Source organism: Anomaloglossus baeobatrachus, chromosome 1 (assembly GCF_048569485.1).
Source record: "Anomaloglossus baeobatrachus isolate aAnoBae1 chromosome 1, aAnoBae1.hap1, whole genome shotgun sequence".
NCBI lineage: Eukaryota > Metazoa > Chordata > Amphibia > Anura > Aromobatidae > Anomaloglossus > Anomaloglossus baeobatrachus.
In genome coordinates, this window is record NC_134353.1 from 867,734,870 (window position 1) to 867,747,109 (window position 12,240).

At 52.8% G+C, this 12,240-nt stretch overlaps 1 protein-coding gene across 1 annotated transcript in view; it reads right to left on the bottom strand.

Moving 5' to 3' along the window:
* PPWD1 (peptidylprolyl isomerase domain and WD repeat containing 1) overlaps positions 1 to 12,240 on the bottom strand; it is an 88,949-nt gene that overhangs the window by 14,500 nt on the left and 62,209 nt on the right. The gene's annotated exons all lie outside the window — the stretch shown is intronic.

The following is a 12,240-nucleotide window of genomic DNA, read 5'->3' on the forward strand; positions in this document are numbered from 1 at the left end:
ATGAAGTGGAATCAGCTATGTATACCCAATGCTTAAAATGAACCAATATTGAAATACCCCATCATGTACATTGTTAATAGGTGTAAGTTATGAGCGAGGGTCTCCTCTGTATTGGAGTGCAAAAAGCATCTCAGGACGCCCATCGATTTACATCTGTAACGTGTACTGTAGGACTGTCACTACCTGATGGGGAAGGTGTGATCACTATGAAAGAGGGATCTGCTGTAACTACTGGGGAGGATCTGCTGTACCTAACTGAAGAAGTATGGCTCTGCTTAAACAAGCAAAGCTAAGTGCTAAGGGCACAATTATAAGGGTACTGCAGATAGGCACTCAAAGAACAAAGACAAAATAAAGCCTAGAAATACAAATGGTTTATGGTGTGATTTTCCCACCATTACAGAACACAACAAAAACTGATTAAAATTTTTGCATAGTTGGCAGATGTGGAAAAAATGCTGCAAAGTAAGGCTGAGTTCACATGTCCAATCTGTTAGAAGGGATCCTGTAGAGATTTGTTGAAAAAAATCTGTCGGATCCGATTTTTTTTTTTTTTTTTAACATGGGAGTCTATGGAGAAGGCTTCAGTTACCGGATTGCTATTAATCTTCCATTTGAAATAGATTTTGTAAGAAAAAAATGCAAGAATAAACGATGGCTAAATAGCAATCTGTTACGGATCCGTTCTTCACAGACTACATCGTTAAAAAGAAAAACCCAGATCCAGCAGACATCAGTTTGTTAAAAATTTACCAAAACTTGTCCATGCAGAACTTTTATGCCAATGGATCTCTACAGGATCCGTTCTAACGGATGATTAGGACATGTGAAGTCAGCCTAAGGCCTGTTTCACACGTCAGTGATTCTGGTATGTTTGTGCTTTTTTTTTTTTTATACGTACCAGAATCACTGACATACGCAGACCCATTATAATCAATGGGTCTGCTCACACATCAGTGATTTTTCACTGAACGTGTCTCCGTGCAGCGTGCACCCTTGGCCGTGATTCTGCACGGAGACAAGTCAGTTTTTGTCTGGCATCACTGATGACCCACGGACCACACTATGGTGTGATCCGTGTGTGATCAGTGAAACATGTACAAGAAAATCACGGACATATTAAATATTAAAAATTTTCAACTTACTTTGCCTGCGATTCGCTGTGCAGCCTCTGCTTTCGGCAGCTCCTGCCTGGCTCATGAATATTCATGAGAGCAGGAATAGCCGAACAGGAAGTAGGTGCTGAGAGTGGTGGGCGGACACTGCAGAGCTGGAGACTTTAGCACCATGGACAGCAGGAACGAAGGCACGTGAGTAACAGCCATGTGCAATCATGGATCACGGATTGCACATGGACAACCCACGTGTGCCGTGAATCACGGAACACAGAGTGACATGTGCGTGTTTTACATGCCAGTGAAGAACGTCTGTGTTTTTCACTGACGTGTGAAAGGGGCCTAAGGCGGTGTTAAATAGAAATGTTTGTTTGATTTTATCAATTAACAAGATTTAAAGTGAATGAACAAAAGATAACTCTAAATCCAATCAATATTTGGTGTGACCACACTTTGCCTGCATAACAGCTTCACTTCTTCTACATACACTTGTACAAAATCTTTGAAGGACCTCAACAGGGAGATTGTTCCAAACATCTTGGAGAACTGACCACAGATCTTCTGTGTATGAAGCTTGTGCAAATTCTTCATGTAATCCCAAACAGACTGGATGATATTGAGATCAGGGCAGTGAGGGAGGTCATGTCATCACTTCAAGATCTTATTGTGCTTTGTGCTGAAGAGCTTTCTTAAATAGTTGTCCAATAGACAAATACCATTTTAATCCATATATGGCTCAGGTAACAGAGGAGCGAGTGTTTCTGCTGAGTCTCCAGGTTTCTGTGCTCTTCATAAATCAAGGCAGTGGCTTAAGAGCTCCAGAGGTGGCTGAGCTTATATGTCACTGACCACTGACTTAATTTATGACGAGCTCACAGGATTAGTGTAACTCTAAAATGGTGTTTAACAGACCCCATAGCTGAATCTTGTTTAGGCGATGGTCATGGCACTTGGACTTACTTGCACACCCTGAATCCATCTTCACAGCAAATTAACCTCTCTCTCTATGAAGTTCTTGATGATCCGATAAATAGTTGATTATTGGCAACCTTTCAAGCAGAGCAATGTCCTTGCCTGTAAAGCCCTTTTGAACCGAAGCAATTACTTCACATTTCCTTCGAGGTAACCATGTTTAACAGAAGACCATAATTTCAAGCACCGGGCTTTTTTTAAGGCCAGAGTCACACTTATGAGTGCCTCGCGTGTAACTCGTGAGAGTCTCTCATTGCATCACCCGTCATGGCCGCACACTCACCGGACAGGAGAGTCTCAGCTGCATAGAGATACATGCAACCGACCCGCTCCTGTCAGTAGAGTGTGCGGCCATGACGGGTGATGCAATGTGAGACTCGCGCGAGTTACACGCGAGGCACTCACAAGTGTGACTCCAGCCTAAGGCTATGTGCGCACTGGAAAATGGAATTTTCTTGAGAAAATTCCGCATGCTCTCAAAGATTACCGCACCCGCGGTAAAAAAACCGCTGCAAACCGCACCCGAAAACCGCATGCGGTTTGCCGCGGTTTCACCGCGGTATTGCCGCGGTTTTGCCGCGTGCGGGTTGGGATGTGCTTTATTGCATTCAATGCAATAAAGCACATTGAAAAAAAAGAAGGGAATTTTGTTTACTTACCATAAATTCCTTTTCTTCTAGCTCCAATTGGGAGACCCAGACAATTGGCTGTATAGCTTCTGCCTCCGGAGGCCACACAAAGTATTACACTTAAAAGTGTAAAGCCCCTCCCCTTCTGCCTATACACCCCCCCGTGAGTCACGGGCTCCTCAGTTTTGGTGCAAAAGCAGGAAGGAGGAAACTTTGGTCTAAAGTAATTCAATCCGAAGGAAGTTCGGAAAACTGAAAACCATTCAACATGAACAACATGTGTACACAAATAACAACAGCCCGAAGGGAACAGGGGCGGGTGCTGGGTCTCCCAATTGGAGCTAGAAGAAAAGGAATTTACGGTAAGTAAACAAAATTCCCTTCTTCTTTGTCGCTCCTAATTGGGAGACCCAGACAATTGGGACGTCCAAAAGCAGTCCCTGGGTGGGTAAAATAATACCTCGTAATAGAGCCATAAAACGGCCCCTTCCTACAGGTGGGCAACCGCCGCCTGAAGGACTTGCCTACCTAGGCTGGCATCTGCCGAAGCATAGGTATGCACCTGATAGTGTTTCGTGAAAGTGTGCAGACTCGACCAGGTAGCCGCCTGACACACCTGCTGAGCCGTAGCCTGGTGCCGCAAAGCCCAGGACGCACCCACGGCTCTGGTAGAATGGGCCTTCAGCCCTGAGGGAACCGGAAGCCCAGAGGAACGGTAGGCTTCAAGAATTGGTTCCTTAATCCACCGAGCCAGGGTTGATTTGGAAGCCTGTGACCCTTTACGCTGGCCAGCGACAAGGACAAAGAGTGCATCCGAGCGGCGCAGGGGCGCCGTCCGAGAAATGTAGAGTCTGAGTGCTCTCACCAGATCCAACAAGTGCAAATCCTTTTCACATTAATGAACTGGATGTGGACAAAGATAAGAAGGAGATATCCTGATTGAGATGAAAGGGGGATACCACCTTAGGGAGAAATTCCGGAACCGGACGCAGAACCACCTTGTCCTGGTGAAACACCAGGAAAGGAGCCTTGCATGACAGTGCAGCTAGCTCAGACACTCTCCGAAGTGATGTGACTGCTACTAGGAAGACCACTTTCTGCGAAAGGCGTGAAAGAGAAATATCCTTCATTGGCTCAAAAGGTGGTTTCTGAAGAGCCATCAGCACCCTGTTCAGATCCCAGGGTTCTAACGGACGCTTGTAAGGAGTAACTATGTGACAAACCCCCTGCAGGAACGTGCGCACCTTTGGAAGTCTGGCTAGGCGCTTCTGGAAAAACACAGAGAGCGCTGAGACTTGTCCCTTAAGAGAACCGAGCGACAAACCCTTTTCCAATCTGGATTGAAGGAAGGAAAGAAAAGTGGGCAAGGCAAATGGCCAGGGAGTAAAACCCTGATCAGCGCACCAGGATAAGAATATTCTCCACGTCCTGTGGTAGATCTTGGCGGACGTTGGTTTCCTGGCCTGTCTCATAGTGGCAATGACCTCTTGAGATAACCCTGAAGATGCTAGGATCCAGGACTCAATGGCCACACAGTCAGGTTGAGGGCCGCAGAATTCAGATGGAAAAACGGCCCTTGAGACAGCAAGTCTGGTCGGTCTGGTAGTGCCCACGGTTGACCCACCGTGAGATGCCACAGATCCGGGTACCACGACCTCCTCGGCCAGTCTGGAGCGACGAGGATGGCACGGCGGCAGTCTGACCTGATCTTGCGTAACACTCTGGGCAACAGTGCCAGAGGAGGAAATACATAAGGCAGTTGAAACTGCGACCAATCCTGAACTAATGCGTCTGCCGCCAGAGCTCTGTGATCTTGAGACCGTGCCATGAATGCCAGGACCTTGTTGTTGTGCCGGGACGCCATTAGGTCGACGTCCGGCATCCCCCAGCGGCAACAGATCTCTTGAAATACGTCCGGGTGAAGGGACCATTCCCCTGCGTCCATGCCCTGGCGACTGAGAAAGTCTGCTTCCCAGTTTTCTACGCCCGGGATGTGAACTGCGGATATGGCGGATGCAGTGGCTTCCGCCCACAGCAGAATCCGCCGGACTTCCTGGAAGGCTTGCCGACTGCGTGTGCCGCCCTGGTGGTTGATGTATGCCACCGCTGTGGAGTTGTCCGACTGAATTCGGATCTGTTTGCCTTCCAGCCACGGCTGGAACGCTTTTAGGGCAAGATACACTGCCCTTATCTCCAGAACATTGATCTGCAGGGAGGACTCTGGCTGAGTCCAGGTACCCTGGGCCCTGTGGTGGAGAAAGACCGCTCCCCACCCTGACAGGCTCGCGTCCGTCGTGACCACCGCCCAGGATGGTGGTAGGAAGGATTTCCCCTTCGACAATGAAGTGGGAAGAAGCCACCACCGAAGAGAGGCTTTGGCTGCCTGAGAAAGGGAGACGTTCCTGTCGAGGGACGTCGACTTCCTGTCCCACTTGCGGAGAATGTCCCATTGAAGTGGACGCAGATGAAACTGCGCAAAAGGAACTGCCTCCATTGCTGCCACCATCTTCCCTAGGAAGTGCATGAGGCGCCTCAAGGGGTGTGACTGGCCTTGAAGTAGAGATTGCACCCCTGTCTGTAGTGAACGCTGTTTGTCCAGCGGAAGCTTCACTATCGCTGGAAGAGTATGAAACTCCATGCCAAGATATGTCAGTGATTGGGCCGGTGTCAGATTTGACTTTGTGAAATTGATGATCCACCCGAATCTCTGAAGAGTCTCCAGAGCAATGTCCAGGCTGTGTTGGCATGCCACTCGGGGGGGTGCCTTGACAAGCAGATCGTCTAAGTAAGGGATCACCGAGTGTCCCTGAGAGTGTAGGACTGCTACAACTGCTGTCATGACCTTGGTGAAGACCCGTGGTGCTGTCGCCAGGCCGAAAGGCAGTGCCACGAACTGAAGGTGTTCGTCCCCGATGGCGAAACGCAGGAAGCGCTGATGCTCTGGTGCAATCGGTACGTGGAGATAAGCATCTTTGATGTCGATTGATGCTAGGAAATCTCCTTGGGACATTGAGGCGATGACGGAGCGGAGCGATTCCATCCGGAACCGCCTGGTTTTCACGTGTTTGTTGAGCAGTTTTAGGTCCAGAACAGGACGGAAAGATCCGTCCTTTTTTGGCACCACAAACAAGTTGGAGTAAAAACCGTGACCCTGTTGCTGAAGAGAAACAGGGATCACCACTCCTTCTGCCTTCAGAGTGCACACCGCCTGAAGAAGAGCATCGGCTCGCTCGGGGGGCGGAGATGTTCTGAAGAAACGAGTCGGAGGACGAGAGCTGAGCTCTATCCTGTAACCGTGAGACAGAATGTCTCTCACCCAACGGTCTTGTACCTGTGGCAACCAGGCGTCGCAGAAGCGGGAGAGCCTGCCACCGACCGAGGATACGGCGTGAAGAGGCCGAAAGTCATGAGGAGGCCGCTTTGGGAGCGGTTCCTCCGGCGGTCTTTTTAGGACGTGACTTAGACCGCCATGAATCGGAGTTCGTCTGACCCTTCTGTGGCCTGTTGGACGAGAAGAATTGAGACCTGCCCGCGGGCCGAAAGGACCGAAACCTCGATTGTACCTTCCGTTGTTGAGGTCTTTTTGGTTTGGACTGGGGTAAGGATGAGTCCTTTCCCTTGGATTGTTTAATGATTTCATCCAATCGCTCACCAAACAGGCGGTCGCCAGAAAATGGCAACCCGGTTAAGAACTTTTTGGAGGCAGAGTCTGCCTTCCATTCACGTAGCCACATGGCCCTGCGGACTGCCACCGAATTGGCGGATGCTACCGCCGTACGGCTCGTAGAGTCCAGGACAGCATTAATGGCGTATGACGCAAACGCCGACGCCTGAGAGGTTAATGACACCACCTGCGGAGCAGAGGCCCGTGTGACTGCATTAATCTGCGAGTGACAAGCTGAGATAGCTTGGAGCGCCCATACGGCTGCAAATGCCGGAGCAAAGGATGCGCCGATAGCCTCATAGATGGATTTCAACCAGAGCTCCATCTGTCTGTCAGTGGCATCTTTGAGTGAGGCCCCATCTTCCACTGCAACTATGGATCTAGCCGCCAGTCTGGAGACTGGAGGATCCACCTTGGGACACTGAGCCCAACCCTTGACAACGTCAGGGGGAAAGGGATAACGTGTGTCCTTAAGTCGCTTAGAAAAGTAGATTTTGGGTACTCACCGTAAAATCTCTTTCTTGGAGCCTTCATTGGGGGACACAGAGACCATGGGTTGTATGCTGCTGCCACTAGGAGGCGACACTAAGCAAAATAAGGAAAACTCCTCCTATGCAGTATACACCCACCAACTGGCAATTGTACCTCAGTTAGTGAGAAAGCAATAGGAGACAACAGTAGAAAAAACGAACAATCGTACAGAAGTGGACATTAAACGGAACATTCAACAGAAACATTGAACAGTAACATATGTCCAACACAAGGGCGGGTGCTGTGTCCCCCAATGAAGGCTCCAAGAAAGAGATTTTACGGTGAGTACCCAAAATCTACTTTTCTTTATCGCTTCATTGGGGGACACAGAGACCATGGGACGTCCTAAAGCAGTCCCACGGGTGGGTCTAGTATTACTCTCAGGGCTGACCTCGGTCCACTGCAGCCTGCAGAACTAGTCTACCGAGGCTCGCATCGGCGGATGCGAAAGTGTGGACCCTGTAGAACTTTGTGAAAGTGTGGAGCGAAGACCAGGTGGCCGCTTTGCAAAGCTGCGACGCTGTAGCGTGGTGACGGACCGCCCACGAGGCTCCCACCGCCCTGGTGGAATGGGCCGTAATCCTGAGTGGGCGCGTTCTCCCTCTTACCCGGTAGGCTTCCAGTACGGCAGAGCGAATCCATCGCGCAATGGAGGACTTGGAGGTAGATAGGCCTCTGCGCGGGCCAGACGGAAGTACAAAAAGGGAATCCGACCATCTGAATTGAGAGGTCCTGGAAATGTACCAACGGAGAGCTCTGACCAAGTCCAGCCTGTGGAGAAGAATCTCACGAGGGTGTGAAGGATTCGGACAAAAGGAGGGGAGAACAATGTCCTCGTTAAGATGGAAAGAGGAAACCACCTTGGGCAGAAAGGACGGAACCGGACGGAGGACTACCTTATCCTGGTGGAAGACAAGGTATGGAGAGCGGCAGGAAAGCGCCGCTAGTTCAGATACCCGCCTGATTGACGTGATGGCAACTAAGAAGGCGACCTTCCAAGAGAGGAACGTGAGGGACATCTCATGCATAGGTTCGAAGGGAGAATGCTGGAGAACGGACAGAACCAGGTTGAGGTCCCAGGGCTCCACTGGAGGTTGAACGGGGGGCGCCGCATGCGCGACCCCCTGAATGAATGTACGAACCTGTGAACGAGAAGCAATCTTCCTTTGAAAGAGAATGGAAAGAGCAGACACTTGCCCCTTGAGGGAGCTGAGTGCTAATCCCGCATCCAGACCAGACTGTAGGAATGACAACAGAACTGGCAAGGAGAAAGTCATGGCTGTGACCTGGTTAGCTTCACACCAGCGGAAATAGGCCTTCCACGTCCGGTGGTAAATGCGGGAAGAAGAAGGCTTCCGAGCTTTGATCATCGTCTGGACGACTTTACCTGAGAATCCCGCGGAAGTTAGTACTGCGGCTTCAACAGCCATGCCGTTAAATTGAGCGACTGTGAATTCTGGTGAAGAAAAGGCCCTTGGGTGAGAAGGTCCTGGACGTCTGGAAGTCTCCACGGAGCGTCGGCGAGAAGGTGCACGAGCTCTGCGTACCACGGGCGACGAGGCCAATCTGGGGCCACGAGGATCACCGGAACTCCCTCCGCCTTGATCTTCTTGACTAGCTTGGGTATAAGCGGAAGTGGAGGGAAGAGGTACGGCAGAGAGAACTGCGACCAGGGGATCGCTAGGGCGTCCGTCGCGAGCGCTAGTGGGTCTCTTGCCCTGGAGACGAACTGGGGGACCTTGTGATTCCACCTGGAGGCCAGGAGATCCACGCCGGGGGTCCCCCACCTGGAACAGATCTGCTGGAAGATTCTGGGATTGAGGGACCACTCTCCCGCGTCGAGACCCTCTCGGCTGAGGAAGTCGGCGGCCCAATTGTCCACGCCCGGGATGTGGACCGCCGAAATCGCTGGGACGTTTTGTTCGGCCCAGTCGAGGATTTGGGATACCTCTCTCATTGCCGCTCGGCTGCGTGTTCCGCCTTGATGGTTTATGTAGGCTACCGTGGTTGCATTGTCGGACTGCACCCGAACTGGGTGTCCGCGAAGCAGAGCCTTCCACTGGAAGAGAGCTAGGCGAACTGATCTGAGTTCCAAGATGTTGATGGGGAGCTTGGTTTCCGGCTCGGTCCAGCGACCCTGAACTGTGAGGTCCTGGAAGGTGGCCCCCCAACCTAGTAGGCTGGCGTCTGTCGTGACGACCCTCCATCGAAGGGGAAGAAATGATCTCCCTTGGAGGGTGAGGGGAGAGCATCTCCACCATTCCAATGACTCCCTGACTCGAGGAGGGATCGCAATTAGTCGATCCAGAGAGTGAGGAGACTTGTCCCATGCTGCGAGAAGGAGACCTTGAAGGGGGCGAGTGTGGAATTGACTGTAGGGCACCGCCTCCATTGACGCCACCATCTTCCCGAGAATGCTCATGCAGTATCGAAGGGAGCAGCGAGGTGCGCGTTGGAGCTTCCAAATCCCCCTGAGGATAGCTGTGAGTTTGTCCTTGGGCAGAAGAACCTTCGCTTGCGTGGTATCGAAGATCATGCCGAGGAATGAGATGCGTTGAGACGGGATCAGAGATGACTTTGGTCTGTTGATCAACCAGCCGAGACGGGATAGAGTATCCAGAGTGATGTTGAGACTGTCGCGGCACTCCGCCGCCGAGGGAGCCTTGATCAAAATGTCGTCCAGATACGGGATGGCTAGAATCCCCCGGGTCCGAAGAATAGCCATGACAGTAGCCATTACCTTGGTGAAGACTCTGGGAGCTGTCGAGAGCCCGAAGGGGAGGGCAGTGAACTGGAAGTGTTGTCCCTGAACCATGAAGCGTAGGAATCTCTGATGAGCTGGAAAGATCGGTATGTGGAGATAGGCGTCCTGGATGTCCACCGAGCAAAGGAACTCCCCTGGTTCCATGGACGCTATCACTGAGCGCAGAGACTCCATGCGGAATCGCCGGAGACGGACTCGCCTGTTGAGGCGCTTGAGATCCAGGATGGGGCGGACTGTGCCGTTCTTCTTCGGTACCACGAAAAGGTTTGAATAAAAACCCCGGAATCTGTCTTGAGGAGGTACGGAGATGATGACCCCAGAGTCTCGCATGGCCTGAATGGCTGCGAAGAAGCCCTCTGTGAGGGAGGGGTCCTTGGGGGGTTTGGACTGGACGAAGCGTGAGCGTGGGAGCGAAGAAAACTCTATTTTGTAGCCGTGAGAGACGACGTCTCGAACCCAGGCGTCGTCTATCACGGAAAGCCACGTGCTTCTGAACATGCGGAGACGACCGCCGACCCTGGATTGGGACCCGGTGACGGGAGCCCAGTCATGCAGAGGAAAATCTGTGGGATCTGGACCTGGAGGACTTGGACTGCTGGCCACGGGAACGCCAGGAACGCCAGTGGGGTGTTGCCTTGAAGGAGGGCTTCCGTCTCTCCTGACGCGCTGGGGACCGCTCCCGACGTGAGTTGTTGTTGGTGGAGAATTGACGAAAGGGGCGAAAAGGAAAAGGTCGCCGCTTTGGAGGGGCACGAGGGGTCCTCTGTTGGGGGAGGAAGGTACTCTTTCTTGCCTCCCGTAGCCTCAGAGATGATCTTGTCCAGCTTTTCTCCGAAGAGTCTGGCACCGACAAAGGGAAGACTGGTGAGAGACTTTTTGGATGCTGAGTCCGCGTTCCACGCTTTAAGCCACAGGGCTCTGCGGATTGCAGTAATGTTGCCGGCTGCCAGGGCAGCAGAAGCAGCAGAGTCAAGGGACGCAGCGACTAGATACTTTCCGGCGTGAGTGATCTGATCTGCCAGATCTGCCAGCTCTGGTCTGGGAGCGTCAGCCAGGATACCACGCCGAAGGAGCTTTGCCCAGGCGGAGACAGCCTTGGAAACCCAGGTGGTTGCGAAGGCTGGAGTGATGGCAGAGCCGGAGGCTTCGAAGGCCGACCTGGCTAAGGATTCTATGGTCCTGTCCGAGGGATCCTTCAGGGAGGCTCCATCGGACAGCGGCAGGGTGGTGCTGGACGAGAGTCGGGAGATCGGAGGATCCACTGAAGGGGCCACTGACCACTTCTGAAGCAGTTCCGGTGGGAAGGGATAAAGGACCTGAGCGCGCTTGCGCTTCTGGAAACGCTTGTCGGGATGTTCCCACTGTCTGGAAAAAATATCCTCAAACTCCCTGTGGTTGCCAAAGCTTCTTGGCAGCTTCTTGGCTCTCTTGAAAGGGACTGATTGACAGGTAGGCGCCGGGTCAATATCCTGTACCTCTAGGGTCTGATTGACAGCAATGACCAGACTGTCCATCATACCGGTCAACTTGGATATATGTTCAGAGTCCAGATCGGAGTCAGAAGCAGAGTCCTGGTCCGAATCTGGAGCTGCCGCAGAAGAGGCAGGAGACGGCGAGCGTGATGCTCTGGCGGCCATAGCAGGGCTAGGGGAGCTGGAGGATGACCCAGAGAGGGACCGCTTCCTAGACCTCCTGTGGGTTCTGCCTTGCCGGGCTGGAGGCGCTGCGGGCTCAGACTCGCTCTGGGTTACCGGAGGGACTCCAGAGGAGGAGGCGGACAGACGGTCTATGGCCGAAGCTAAGGACTGAGACATGTTAGTTAGGTTGTCCACAGACTGGGAGAGTGCTGAGGCCCACCCAGGCATGAGGGCCGAGTCCTCGTTACGGGCGGTGGGGGGCTCCGTAGTAGTCATGTTAGGGGTGCTACAGGCTACGCAGATGGGGGAGGACTGCCCTGAGGGAAATTTCTTTAGGCAAGAGGAGCAGGCGAAGTGAAGCACTATGGCCTGTGTCTGAGAGCGGGTCGCTCTTGTGCTGGACATAGGACAGAAGAGAGGGAGTGAGGCAAGGGAAGAGAGACAGGAGGATGCCAGGTGGATGAGGTACTGGGGAAGGAGCTGCCTCCCAGTGGCAGAGCTTACCCAGATTCTGTCGATCTGTGTTTGAGCTGTCTCTGTGTGCAGGCGCTTCCTGTTCAGCTATGCAGGCTGAGGGAGCAGAGGTGGGGGCTCCGAGGAGCTGCAGGGACGTGAGGCCGGTGGCTGCACGTGGAGCGTGTCTGCCGCACAGGAGATCGCAGGGCAGTGAATGCTGCTGAGGGCCCAGGCCGGAGGAGGAGCCGAAAAAAGAGCGCGAAAAAACGGCGCGCAGACTGCAGGTATCGGCCGGGAGAGAGAGAGAGAGGAGGCCCGTGGTTGGCTGAGAAAGGGCGCGCAGAGGCCTCCCCTGACTGAATGCTGGAGCGGGCGGGCCTGCTAGAAGTAAGGGCAGACGCGATAGGCCGGCCGGGAGGGGGCGTGGCCTGACGGGAGCTAGGCCGGAGAGAAGCCGGGGACTAGATTTTTA